At 44.6% G+C, this 14,876-nt stretch overlaps 1 long non-coding RNA gene across 1 annotated transcript in view; it reads right to left on the reverse strand.

The window, feature by feature from the left end:
• Positions 1 to 14,876, reverse strand: part of LOC148224318 (uncharacterized) — a 170,514-nt gene that overhangs the window by 18,369 nt on the left and 137,269 nt on the right. The window contains exon 3 of the long non-coding RNA XR_015802367.1: positions 1,588 to 1,650. This is a non-coding gene — a long non-coding RNA (uncharacterized LOC148224318). The remainder of the gene's footprint in view (positions 1 to 1,587; positions 1,651 to 14,876) is intronic.

A 14,876-nucleotide genomic window follows, 5' to 3' on the forward strand; every position in this document is an offset into this window, starting at 1 on the left:
CATCTTGGACCAAGTTAAAAATAACCTTTTGCATTATTTTCCAGCCACATAATTTCCTTGATCCTCTTCAAGTGAAAGCACTGCATGGGAAGGGAGCAGGAGGGGGGCATTCAAGGCATGAGTGGCCCTCAGAGGAGATGTGGGTATGGATGGGGACTCCTCTATGCTCCCATAGATGCCCACTCATAAAACCAGTCCTTGGAGGTTTTTAAGGCAGCCTGCAAGAGGCTGAGATCACACCCATTAATTGTTCCCTTTGCCTGCTCTTCCCTTGCCTGATTACAGGTTGTCTAGACTGGGAAGTGCAGGTTTTGCACTTGGAGCATGATCAGAATAAGGTATGACATGCCATCCTCCCTGTGGTGGAAAAGGGATGTCAGTGCCTGCTCAAGGAGGCTTTATTTCTCTTTTGGCTTGGGCTGGCTTTAGATCTGCCATCTCCTGGTGCAGGGAGAGGATGGGGCAGTCCCAGCCTACGCAGCTCCCACTTCACAGGTAGGGCTTGGATCTCCAGGCCCTGAAAAATGACTCAGTGTGGATCAGAAAGTGGTACTGTTAAACACCAGTCACTTCAAAGCTGTTGTCAGTTGGTAAGAAAATAATTTAAAATTAAACCAGTTCTGAAACTATCTACCGCAAGTGGTTACAAGCCTGGGTGTTGTAAAACTGGACCGTTTCCTCTTTTCCTCACAACGATCGTGTCCTTGATTCCTCCTTTAGGCTGCTTTGGCAATTCTTGCACAGTAATAAAAAGGCATGACACAGCATATGTTTTGTGGCTCACCTTGCCAAACAAAATTACAATGTTAGTGTAGCTCCTTTGCCTTTGCATAATGAACCCTACAAAGAAACTGGAGAGAGAGTAAGCATCTGTGCCAAGATAAAAGCAAAAACAAGAAGTACAAAGGTCTGGTTTAAAGCAGTCTCAGTTTAAAGTAATTCTTTTTAAATGACTTGTCTTGAAACTGTTACAGACAGAGAAAGTCATACAGTTTCTAAATGGCTGTTAGTTCTAAGTCTGCAGCTTCATTGCTTAGCTTAAGAAAAAATAGATGCAACTTTGAGAGCTCACAAACCTGTCACAGCAGAGCATCGTCTGCACAACACGTGCTGGGGCAGGAGGAAGTGGGCTGCAAAGGATCTGCTTATTCGCCATTCCCCAGGCTGGATGGACATAATTTGCATTTTTAATAGCGTTCAGGACAATGTTTATATCATGGTAATTACACGGACTGGCAACAAGGGGAATTTGGTGTGTGGGCAGGAGGTTGTTTGAGAGAGAGCGGTGCCCAGTCATGCTGTGTTTTTCATCACCTTACGGTCACCCCTCAGGGAACAGAAATGGGAGCATGGACCTCACTGCGAAGTCCAATGGAAGGGAAGGATTTCCTTGTCGAGTACTTTGATGACAGGGTAAAGGGGAAATCCTTCAGCCTACGGATCTGTTAAATCTGTTTGAGGAAAAAGGCACAAAGCTGCCCCAACAAGCATACTGCGTTTATGCCACTACATACCCTGTTAATAGCTGAAATTGGATTCAGGCAGACCGAGTGGTTCAAATACTGAACATTTAAGATCAGAACCTACCTCAATAATGACAAAGACAAAACTCCCAGCAAAAGATCCAGCACACAGCTTCTGGAAATCCAACTAAGGGGAATTAAGGGGTAATTAAGGAGAAAAAGAAGAAAAAAAAAGAAAAGAAAAGAAATGGGTGAGGAAAATTTTGTCATCGGCTCTGGCAGGGCACCCAAATCTTGCCTATCATAAATGAGATCCAGTCATTTGACAGGTATTAGATCTGTTCATGCTTTAATTACAGTGAAATAGCACCTGCTTATCCCAACCCTTTTTTGCCTAGATCACCTCTGTGTTCATTGTGGGTGACTTTTGACAGCATTTGCTAACGATGTAAGAGTTGACTCAACAACTCTTTTTTTTGGTAAGAAATAGCATCAAGGAAAACAATTTAGTTACTATTAGATAAAAAAGACAAGTGAAATCTCCAAATACAGTGGCAAGGTCAGTCAGTGCTTGAAGAACAGCAAGAGGTGGAATCAGTGTGGAGGGAAATGTGACCAAATCTGTAAAGCAGCTCTGTGTCTGACAATACTCATCTTGTGTGAAGCACCCTGAGTTGCCCTTCCAGCTCTCTGTAGGCACAGTTTACATGGAATATGTCAAAACCAGCTTCATTCCCAGGCCATCTCGCCACGGTCCACATGTCCTTGGAGGCTGAGGGAGCACCTCCATGGCCCTGGCCCTGGAGCAGCACACAGAGGAGGTGGCTAGACCCCAGCAGGCTTCTCTGGAAAGAGTCAGAGATGCTGCACACTGAGACATGCTCAGCTCATTCCCCGCACAAAGCAAAGAAGACCCAAACACCACCCCATAGCTTTCAGCCCAGCATGACTCTGCAGGGGAGCACATCTCCTTTGGAGGCAGGGATGGCTTTGAGGATGCTCTCTGGTGTCCACCCAGAATTAATGGGTCAGCTTCAATGCTTCTGGGCATCGCTGCCCCATTTTGTATGATTGCTGCTATTTTTATGGTGGTGGGTGTTTGGCAGTAGTGGCTCTGAGCCAGCTCAGTGTGCCCTGAGTGCAGGGCTGGCTCCTGAGGGGCAAGTGATAAAGGCATAAATCTTCCAGTAAATCAAGTGGCTCACAAAAGCATGAATGACTGCTTTCACAATGTGATCAAAATTACCAAGGGTAAACATTTCAAATGTTCAATAATTTGCATCACCACCTGTACTTTAAAGTACCTTTCCTCATTTCACTCCCTTAACCTTATGGGATTCTTCTCATGTTCTTGAAGACATTTCCTTCCTCACTTCAGCTGTCATTGCAGCTGAACATTCACGTAATAAATAAAAGTACCATGAGATTGTGCTGGGGATGAAAAACATAGTGCCATTTATTATAAAATCATCTGGGCAGGCAGCAGATCTTAGCATGCACTCTGCATCCTTTCAAAATCAAGACAATTTGTAAAGTACTATTGCAAAACTTGGTTTATATTCCAGCTCGCTTCTTATAATTCTTATTTTTATGAAAGCATTTTCAAATGCAATTTCAGTTAGTTTTTTTTGATGCTGGCTTTTCACTTTAAGCAATGTTACTGAAGCCACGCCTTACCTTCATGGTTTAGTTTTGAAAGGTTCTAAATGTAAATTTGGAACTCATACTGCACATTACTGAGCAGTTTGCTTTTATACTTGCTAACTAGGACTTATTTTCTCTCCAGCATTCTAGAGCTTCCTACAAGGTAAGTTCGTTGGTGAACTTTGGTTAATTCTTCAGAATGGACATGAACTGAATTATTGGAGCAAAAAAACAGTAGGGAAGATGTGGGGTAAATTGTCCTTTCTGCTACTTCTGCAAACTTGTTAATAGCAGGATGAGTCCTGGGACTGGCTTTCAGTCTGCTCCTGGCAAAGCAGGAGATCTGTGCAGTGCGTGGTAGGTGCAGGGGTTTGGGCCACTGGGTGTTCTCAGAGGAGCAGTGGAAAGAATATCTGTTACAACGTGCTTTTCCCTCAGGTGAGTTACTTTTAATAGATGCTTTGTTTTAGGAAATGATGAGTTGGCACTGCTACTTTTGATTTTACTTCAGGGAAGATGAGCTATAGGTTCAGGGGGTTTCTCTGCTTTCAGTAGTGTGATTTCTTTTAATCAGAGTAGGTTGATGCAAATACACCAGTTGTCTAAGCCTCTAGGTATGTATTTAGAAAATATATACATTACCCATCCATGTCTTTACAGGGCAGCCTTTCAAATCTTCCCATCTGTTTCTTCTCAAGTGTTTTTAAGCATTGTACAGTCTGATCCAAAGACCAAGAGCATGATCAGGAGTGTTCTCCAACTACTGAGAATTAGATTCTGAATTAGACCATAAAAGAAGGATGCATTGTGACAGCATTTTGTAAATTTGGGCTTTTTTTTCCCTTTTTCATGAGGAACTGGTTTTTTGAGACCCATCTGAGTAGGAGAATGTGCAGTGTTAGTGCCATGGGTTCACCCAGCCAAACACTTGTGATCAAGTGTGTGACTTTATTCTCCCTGAGGTCTGAAGGTCTCTTCACTTTCCCAAGGAGCTTCCTATGACTCAAAGGGCAACCATGGGAAGACACGTCAGATCAACAATTGCTAGACAAAGAACAGAAATCAGACTGCTTGCAAGAATACCAGCTGTTGATGCATCATCATAGCTCTCCTACAATAGTGGAAGAGCTGTTTTCTTTTTATACAATTATATAAACAGAAATCAGCTACAAAGTTGTGCTCATATGGTTGTTTGGAGCATTAAAGTCACCAGCTCCTTTAGCAACCATCCCAGCTTCTGGGCAGATATCCACAGGAGCTTTGGGAGCTCTCTTTAGTTCAGGCTACCCCAGAAAGAAACACCATGTATACTGAATTAACTAGCTGCTGCTTCACCCCTAATGCCAAGACTTGATGTAGTGAAGCAAAACTACAGTGAAGTAATGAAATCAGTAATGTTATTAAAATAACTTGCAGCAGTTACCAGACACCCTGCTGGCAAATCTCTCAGTACCTAAAGGGATGTCAACAGGAACATGCCAGGGCCACAGATAACAGCCAAAAGCCAACTCGCCTTCACCTCACTCAGGGGAGCTTTTCCAGAACAGCACAGGGGCAGGCACCCATGCACAATCCCAGGATGGATGAGGGTCAGCTTGCATGGGATGGCAGCAGAGAGGAGAGGATAATCAACTCCAAAAAGGTAGTTCTGCACAAGAAAGATTTTCTAGCACTAATGCAGCTAGAGTGAGACATTACCAGGAGCAGTGCACCCTGTGCACTGGAAAAAGCTGTCTGGAAAAGATTAATCTGGTCTTGAAGGCCAGATGTGTCTTGATTGGCCATTAAGAAGCTGGAGGGTCTGGCTCATTGATGGATGCAATGAAGACAAAACAGCTCTGCTTGGCCTGAATCTCTGTGTTTAAAAACACATTTTAGTGTCAACGCATAACTGAATAAAGAAGATTAACTATATGCTAGTAAGGCCTAAGCCTTCTTACTGTGCAAAGACCATAAAACCATCCTAAAACAGATGAACAGAGCCGAGAAGGTATTTTAATAACACAGTTTTACTGTTCATGTTTTACACAAATAACACAAATATTTCCACCACTATTAGCCCCATCTCCTGGAAACAAGTTCATAGGCAAATAATTCTAAGTGCTAAATATGCAGGGTCCTCTCTGTCTGGCTCTATTCTGGTATTCTGTCTATGCCTTTCCCTGAACTGACTGCAGCTGCCATCTGTCTAGCTTCTTCCTGGCCATCTTCTCTGAAAATGTTTTATTCTAATTAAAGCAGGGGAACTGATTTTGCAGGTGATGGTGACAAGCAGCTGGTGTGAGAGTGATCTTGAGGTATTACAAGTCACGATTTCTGGAAAAGGAGGCAGAGAAAAAACCCTACAAAGACAAAACAGTGAACTTGGAGACAGGCTTTAGCTAACTCACAGAGTTAGTACACACAAGCCCAGAGGAACAAATCCAAGGCAGAAAGAAAGGGAAGTTGGCAGTGCCCTAAGGAAGTAGTATGAAAGGCACATAACTACCGTGAGACCTCTGTACTGGGGCAACTTAGCACAAGTACAGAGGGAAGATAGTAAGGTATCAACTGACTAAGTCATGAGCTCTTCATTAGTTTCAAAAGTACAGAGGAAGTACACAGAAAGTGGAACTAGGTCACGTTAGTATGAAAGAGCAGCATAAGCGTGGAGGAACAACATAAAGATGTAAGTGATGCAACAAACAGTGGGTGTGAAGTGTATGCACTAATAGCAGCAGGAGAGCCAAAGAAAGAGCTGGGTTTCACAAAGACAAGCAGACACTGAGCTGATGATGTCAAATACCAAAGTGTTTGATATTTTTTCCTTCAGTTTTTGCTCAAAAGTGCCCCGTTTAACACAGCCAGCATAAGCAGTCCAAGAGTAAGAATACTGGCTGCAAGAAAGAACAAAGAGGTCAGACAGTGTCTAAACAAGTCAGATGCATTCCAACTGGCAAGCCCTACAAGTCTGCTGCCATGATGGGTAAAGCAGCTGAAGCCCACTTGGCACCATCAGCACAGAAGTCAGGGATGGGGGCATGTGTTTCTGCACACTGGGAAAGGCAAATCTAGCACCTACCACAAAAAGGGAAGGACAGATAGGAGGAACCAGGAGTCAGAGACCAGACAGATTAATTTCAATTCCTGGAAAATTACTGGAAGTGGTTATTGGATAAACTATTTTCCAGCACCTAGAAGACAAGCAGATGAAGAACACTGACTACTGATTTGACAAGAACAAATCACATCAAATCAATCTAATTTCCTTCTACAGTGGGTCTTAGATCTTGATTTTAGTGCAGCTTTTGCCTTTGTCTCACCTGACACTTTCATAAACCAAGCAAAGAAGCATGGCTTTGAAGAATCTGCTATTAGAGGGGTGTACAGCTGGTTGGAAAACCAGACTAAGAGCAGTTATAAATGTTTCACTGTCAAACTGGCAGTACGTATCAAACGAAGTCTGAAGCCATCTGTTTTGTGTCTGGCAGCACACACTATTTTCATTAATATCTTAAAAAAAAAAAAAAAACAAGAGCAGGGAACACTTATTAAATTAGCACAGGACACTATGAAGAACAAGCACTTTGGAGAACAGAAGGAGAATGCAAAACAATCTTGACAAATGAGGTAGAGGGATGGAAAGTGAAGTGCCATCCAGAACGGACAAATGGAGCTCTGAGTTTTTGTAGGTGTCATCATAGACTACAAGACCAACTGGGAACAACCAGCACAGCAGCAGTTCTGAGAAGATCTAGCATGAGCATGGTCATGCTGCAGTAAAAAATGAAAGTGCTCTAACGAGGTGAACAAACAAAAGTGCAGCTTGTGACAAACAGGAAACCATTCTCCCCCTGTTGTCTATGTTGTCAAGGCTTCGTTTGAAATAATCTGTGCAGTTTTGGCCACTGTAGATCAGGGAGATTGAGCTGATTGCAGAAAGTGCAAAGGAGAGCAATGGCAATGGTCCAGAAATGGTGCCTAGTGGAAAAGGCTGAGTAGTCTAAACCCAGAAAACTCATAAAATAAAACAGTCTGTACCACAGTGTAGGGGCTAGGAAGACATGATAGTGATTATCTAGTATATAAACCAGGAAGGGAATAATCTAATTTTAAAATCCATCTGGGCTACTAAAGTCTTAAATCAGAGCACCAGAGTAGACTGCCCAGAGCTGAAGAACACTCAGCGTTAGAGGGTTTTAAGGACTAATGCAAAATCCCACATGGGGCTTGTGGAGGAGCAGCCAGTGATTCGGCCAGCCCCACCTCTAACAGTTTCCAGGAGTGGATAGTCTTTGGGATTCAACTCACTGCTTGCATCTGAACATCTCCATTAGTGGAGGCCATTTCTCAGTGAGGACAACTGAACCAATTGGAGTAATTGTATCTTTAATGAAATACTTTTGGTCAGAAAAAGGAGGGCAACAGGAAAACATAAGCTCAGTGTCAATTGAGCCAGTGTAATACAATGGGGTGATATTAGAATTTGCTTACAGCCTACCTGGTATTGTGCCACAGACAAAAGCCATATCTTGTTGCAAGCTTTCAGGAATCTGCTGCTACAGGTTTCCTCTTGCAGCTTACTGAGCTACACAATGGCTCTGAATATTCACATTCACTCTTTGTCCTCTGTTACCTTGACAGTATCCTCCTCTCTGGTATCCTTTGGGGACTGTCCTAGTGTTGCAAATGCTTCCTGCTTCTTGCTCTTTCCCCCAAATGCCTCTTTGGCTACAATACCCCCAACCCCTACAGTTCCCTGCTTTCCCTTTGATGTCTAGAAATGCAGCTCTACTGTCCTCCAATTCATGTCAGCCCTCTCCTTAAAGCCCTTCCCAGGGTTTTATATCATGCAGTTTTTAGCCCTCTCTGCTTACTAATATTTTCCCCTCTGGCCTTAAGTCCCTTCCCAGAACTCTCAACATGCCACCCTAGACTTCCACACTTCATCACCCGAAATCAGTGCCATACATTTGCCTGGCTGCCCACAAAACTGAGCACTCGGCACAGGAAAAGGAAACTACCTCTCAGCTCAAGTAAAATGCAAAGCAGGAGCTCTGGTAGTCCTCAGCAATCCCATTTGAATCCTTGGAATTCCTTTCTCCCTTCACTAGATTCATTAATTCCTGTCTTCTCATGAGCCAGTCTCCTACTGGTAGAGCAGAATAGGTGTCTAGAAAAGGTGCCTCCTGACCTTAAACACCCAAAGATATTCTAAGGAGGGGGGTTGTGGCATAGGTGAAAACCACACACCACATTTTTAAATAAATGCTGCAGGCTGCATCCCTTGAGCTTATGCCTTGGATATGATCATGTGCTGTGTAGAACAGTCTGACTTGGGTACGTTCCCTTATTTTACCATTTGTTGGGTTCTTGTTAACTGTGTACTGATTTGAACTGAGCTCCTAGCTGCAGTGTGCATTGTCATATATGTCAAATATATAAAGCATTGCCTAGCTGTACTTTTGTTCGATGAGATTTCGCACGCCCCCACACCAGGCGATGTGCCCTGCAGAAAATACTGCAGCGTCCCCAGCCAGGGAGCTCCAGCAGGAGAAATGTTATGACAGTGCAAACATTTACCTCCGTTGCAGGCGTGATAGGAAGTGACACTGCAAACAGACGTGTTTGAGCAACCTGGTCTAGTGGGAGGTGTCCCTGCTCCAGGCAGAGGGGGCTGGAACTGGAGGATCTTAAAGATCACTTCCAACTCAAAGCAGCCTATGATTCTATGATTCTTTGTAACCTGTCAAGGCCTCAGCCTTGGGCACATCAGCTTGTCTTTTAACCAAAAGCAGTCCTGAAGCTCTCTGCTCCCCAAAGCCTGAAGGCATCTGCACACAGCCGATGTCCTAAACGAAACCTGCATAACCTGCCTGAAATCCCCTAAGAAAGCCACCGCAGAAGCTCTGACCCTCTCTGTACGTGCATGTCAATCCTAATTGCATCCAGTGAATTTAAAAGACTTCAGTGCCAGTGTAGGCATTGCAGTGCCATGGTGGAAAACATAAGAGAGAATTAATAGAAGGTCCCAAAGAAAGAAAAGTGTAGCTAAAGGAAGCTATACTGAGGAGCACAACATTTGACTTGTAAGTGTTGTGGCCTGAACCATAACCCAAAATAGTCCTGAGTTTTGAAAATTTGAAATTAAAATAATGAAAGCTTGTCATTAAAATAATAATTTTGCTGAAGCATTCTTTGCTTTACAACCCTCATAGACTTGTGTTGATTAAGGCAAAATCCATAGATGCTGGCCCAGTGCTGCAGAAGCTTCTAAGGCTGTCACTTTTCTCTCTCACACCATGCTACCTCTCTCCTCCAAGCTAGCTTCCCACCAGTTTCGTTCCTCCACCACCTCATCCCTCACAGACATCACTTTTCTGTACAGTGTACAGATATGCTCTCTGAGAGATGGGAGCAGAAACCGCTTCACAGCTCAGGAGTGGTTACAAAACTCAATAAAAACCCCTCAAGGCTAAGGACTGAAACTTTGACACTGGGGGAGAGAGCTATTCATCCTCCACAGCTGGTAAGTGTGCCCACTGACCTACATCGTGCCAGCAGCATCAAAGATGGGCAGCAGATCTGAAAGGCTCAGCACAGACACCTGGCCCTTCCTACAGGAAAAGCATAGGCTAGAAATATGCCTCCAGGAAGGTGTCAGTGGCAGGGACACTGGCTAGCACCTACACGTGCCACAAGGCAGCCTCTGCTGTTATTCCAGCACTAGAGAAATGGTGTAACAGCGGTACATTTTTGGAATCCAGCAGCATCCACCTGTCAGGCTGCATAGGATGCCCACATGCAAGGCTGCAGGCTGGGGTTCCTCTTCTGTTTCTGCTACCAGCGCAAAAAAATTGAGATGGAAACCAACAGGAGATAAAACACAGATGAAGGACTGCTGAAAGACATCAGTTGTAGTAACTCTTAGGACTAACCTTAGGTGTCAGATGAGTTGATGCCTCTCTTGAACATATGAACCATTTTGTGGCTATAGAAGCAATACACTCCATAATCCCTTCCATATTTGGCTTTATTGGCTTATTGTGCAGAGCCATTAGAATCAGGATCGTCTCTTATGAAGATGTTAATGGGATGCAAATTGCATGAAAGATTTCTCTGCATCAATAGAAAACAACCTAGTAATACATTCTTGCATAAAAATCTGCATAAAAGTATGCTACAAAAGACATATTTTGAAAGAAGCAAAAATTCTGCACGACTAAGGAAGAAATATGCTCATCACAGGAAAATTAATATCAGGACTGGAACTAGACATGACCTGTCTTTGGGCTGCTTGATACCAAAGAACAATGTGCCTTTAACTACTGAGGTATCCCAAAGATGTGAGTCACAACATATCATGGCTAGAGTCAGCTAAAGAAAGTGCAATTAATATTCTGTGCACTGAAAAATGTAGTTTCAGTCTCACCAAGCCTGAATCTGTGCTGAATTTAGCAAAGAGCCATGGCCAAAATATGCTATATATATATGCTGTAAATATGCGATATACATTCTGTTTGAATTAAATTATAAGTCTAAGCATCTTGTTCTATGTAATACATTTCTACTTTTCGTGCTCAAGTGATGCTTCAAGACTGAAATTTGAATTGTAGTAAGGACCTAAAGCTAAATAGCTTAAAGTGCCAAGCAGTAAGTCAAGATAAATGTTGTGCTTTATCTGCCACATCACTTTGGGATTATTTTTTTTCTTTTTGGTGTGGACATCAGTGTGGCTGTGATTTCAGGCCATTGTTTCCAGAAAGCACACATCTGGAATGAACCTGTTATTAGTGTTCAGCCTGTGCTGCCCAGACTGGCTGCCTTGCCCACGTGGCGTAAGTGGCAGAGTCCCCAGCAGCTCCGTGCACCGTCCATCTCTCACATAATTCCATGGATCTGCCTGTTCTGTCTCCAGTCATGTGCAGCCAAAAATGTCTGAGAAACACCAGGCCAGGTAGAGTTGCAGATGTGAAGCCCCTCCAACTTGTCACATTGGCAGTGGGCAGCCCTAGGGATACCTGCTACAAAGAGCCAGGAAGAAAGAGAAGAAAAGCAGCATTGCTGAAATTCCTTGACCTTTTTCTGCTCAAATCACCCAGGCACAACAGGAGGCCAGAGTTTCCCTCCAGGGACATTACTCTGTCTCAAGCATGAAAGGCCTGGCTTTTCCTGAAATAACATCCAGCTCTTGCTTTGTCTCCTGCTGGGCTCAGCTGATATACATGGAGAGGCCTAAATAAAAATGTGCTGAACTCCTTGCCCAAGCTTTTCCTCACCGCTATCTGCATTCTTTTGCATTCATTAAAAAACAAACAAACCAACCTGTTTCCTGATAGCAGGGAGGAAAATCATAGGGCTGGGTTATTTGGTTGGGCTTTTTTTTTTCCACTTGCAAAAAAAAAGCACTTGAATATTGTGGAGAGAAGCAGCTCTGCAGGAAATAGACCGGGAGATTCAAGTGGTTGGTAATAGACAAATGTGATGGGAAAGCAGAACAAACAAGAAATCCACTATCTCCATCTCTCAGGGATAGGAGGATGGAAAAAGAGATGGGAAAAGAAAAAAAGAATTGGCACTGCTTTACCAGCCAGATCTTAGAGAAGAACCAGCACACTCAGTCTGGCCCAGAGAACTGCCTTGGACAGGGTGAGTGGATGTCAGCCAGAAAGGTTGCAGAAAACAGTTCCCTTGTTTTGCAGTGACAGTTAGATCTCTAAGAGAGAGCTGAAAGAAACAACGAGTGTAGAAACCCACAGCCAACAGCAACAGCCGCCTCCAGAGGATGACAGGGGGACAAAGATAGCACTGGAGGCTGCGGCACTCCTTGGCACAGGGCTGGCCAGCGGCGGGAAGTGCCTCACATCCTCTTCTCCACATTGTTCTCCCAACTCCTCCGGTGGCTGGGAAAGTTTCTTCCAGCAATTTACCCCATCCTCACCCTGCAGCTGGCCAGCCTGCTGCTATTGATTCACTTCCCCAGGCATTTCTCTTACTGTCATGCTCTTGTGGCATCAAAGCAGCCACTGGGCTCAGGCAGGGGGGTGGCCGCAGACTTCTCACTGTTGGAGGAAACTTTTCCTGCATACCAACATTTTTTAACCACAGGGAATGGCAATGGTGAGAGAAGCGTACATGAACACTCAGCCAAGATACAGGTGGATTTAGGAAGCATTATTGCTGCTTTATGTGAGAGGAGACACATTTCACAGCTCAGCACCACTCCATTATGTGTAAGGTTGTTTTCCTTCCCTCTCAGCACAAAATAAAAATCATCAAACAAAGAGTCCTAGGTTTAGATGTGTGATGGGATCAAATTGTTGTTAATGACCTTGTTCGGTCTATTGTGCCTTTGTTTTCCACCCCAGCTTGCACCAGAGCAGGTAGTGTGCTTAACACTGCAGTCAGAGTGACCTGACTTACAGCCATCCTGGTTTTATTCTTCTCTTCGTGAAAAGAGTGGGTCCTTGGAAGAGGGCTGACATCCTGCAGGACAAATCTGGGTCTCACTGCCAGAGAGCTATGGATGATTGCTAATGTGTCACGTCAAGATAAGTACAGGCTATGGTGTGATGGACTGGAGGCTTTGAGAGAACAGCGTGCCAGCACAGAGCTTTAATGCTAAGGTTACAACTAAACGTCACCTGAGGCTGGCTGTTTAAGTAAGGCAAGTCTTGTTTAACTGCAGGAAATAACATCTTGTAATAGAAATCCAATTACAATGAACTGTACCCAATGTAAATGTTATAGTTTATGGATTAACAGCAAGGACTGACGCTGTGAACTGGGAGCTCGTCTGGCACTGGCTGAAGGGGAAAAGGACATGCAGGTAGTTAATTATTTTGGGCACCAAGAGAATGCAGTTAGGGAAAGACAAGCATGATCCCAGGATGTGCTGGAGAGTTTGTTCAGCTGAGGAGGTGAAAAACAGAGATGCTGACATGCACAGATAGGTACTGAGATGCTGAGTGCCATGGGGAGTCGCCCAAGGGAACCTCTCTCCCTCCATCACCATGTACAGGAGAAAGCTGTAACAAAAACACAAAAACATTTCTGTGTGTGGCACAAGAAAACCTGATTTGCTCATGACGGTAAAACAAAAGGTCCCTCTCTGGCAGAGCTGCTCTGGACCAGCGTAAGAGTCAGAGCACTGGGCAGAAGAGCCACAGTGAGCTTTGTGACAGCCAGATTGGATCAGGACAAAAGCAGTGAGAGGCAGTGTCAGGAGGAAGCCAGGATTCAGAGGGCATTCATCTTCATCCCATAAACCAGGGAAAAAATAGAAGCTGAAAATGGAAAATTTGTGTGGCTGTTTGAACTGGAAGGGAAAAAAAAAAGTCCTACAAATGTGTCACTGCAACCCTCCTAGTGCTGGATGTTGCCAGCCTTTGATCCCAGGCCTTTCATGCACTGGCTAAAAGGCACAATGGCTGCAAGTCCTCTCTTGTGTTATTGCTTACTTGGCTTAAAGGTGCACGGCAGTGTAAAGGGTATCTCTTGATGGCAACAAGGGGGAAGGAAGAATGAAAGAAAATTAAAGATTTAATGGCAAAGACCACCAAGCACCATGAGGGGCAGGCGGGTGGCAGACACTGGTGCTGGGTGTGGGGATACTGTGGAGGTGACCTTGTGTGGCATGTTTAAAAATAGCAGATGCCACCGTACTTCCCACTCTGAAGGCTTCATGCTCCCTCCTTTGTCACATCCCCTACAGCACTGCATAGGTTGTAAGTAATTTAAAAACACAACTAATTACTTCAGGGACATGTTTAAGTACCTGAGTCTTCAGCAGATACAGGGCACTTACAACGCTGCAGGCATTGTAATGCAAGAGCAGAAGGTCTCCTGGTGGGTGCCTGTGCCAGAAGAACCAGCAGCCCCAGCCCCGGTGGCACAGGGAGGTCACCCGTCAGCAATCCCCACAATCAACCTCTTGTGTGGGACGTGTGAGAAAGCTCTCCCTTTCCTGTCGCACGCTGCTGAGTGCTCTGGCAGCTGCGGGCCCCCTCCAACACCCTGGCAGGCCTGAATAGACAGAGCCGCCCCACAAACACCCAGATGTGTGCTGGGTTTCTTGGGATTTACTGGCACACCATGTGCGAGATCAGCATCAGGCCAGGACGGTGCTGTTTAGTTAATTTTGGTTTTGTGATCTAATTTCCTTACTTTAACTCTTTTTCTACCCATAGAATCTTGAAAGGAAAGAAAAAAGAGATTCAAGATGCCAACATCTTCAACTCCTTTACAGGGTCTCTGTTTGATATTCACTCCCTGACCTGCATTCCTTGCTGTAAAGGCTCCCCATTCCCATGATTTAATGCACATGCCAAAACAAGCTGCCAATTACACAGGCCTTAAAGGAAGGTGGTTCCAAAGATGCTGCCTGCGAGCAGAATCTGGCCCTCCACGGCAATGAGGATGCTGTGCAAACTCAGAGATGAGCAGTATTGCCTGACTTATGACATCTCAGTCATTTCATCCATCTTGCTCCCTCACTCCACAGCAGGAGCACACCTTTGCAAGCCACAAGTCCCTGCAGGAAGGTCCACACGTGAGCCAGTTGCTGGGATTCAGTTCCTGTGGTTTTTAGGAAGGACCACAGACTGGAAAAATCACTGGGCTGTGAACAGTGTGGACCCCTCTGCTAATGAGAGCTTATGAAGGACGGGTTTATTTCCCCTTCACTGAGAGGCCCTGGCAAAGCTGTGGAAGGTGACTTCAGGCAAGCCACGGAGCATGGCTTTTTGACCCCGCATGCACTGCATCCATCTAGTTCACTGCTCCTCTGAT

Source organism: Sturnus vulgaris, chromosome 3, assembly GCF_052056855.1.
Source record: "Sturnus vulgaris isolate bStuVul1 chromosome 3, bStuVul1.hap1, whole genome shotgun sequence".
Taxonomy (NCBI): Eukaryota; Metazoa; Chordata; class Aves; order Passeriformes; family Sturnidae; genus Sturnus; species Sturnus vulgaris.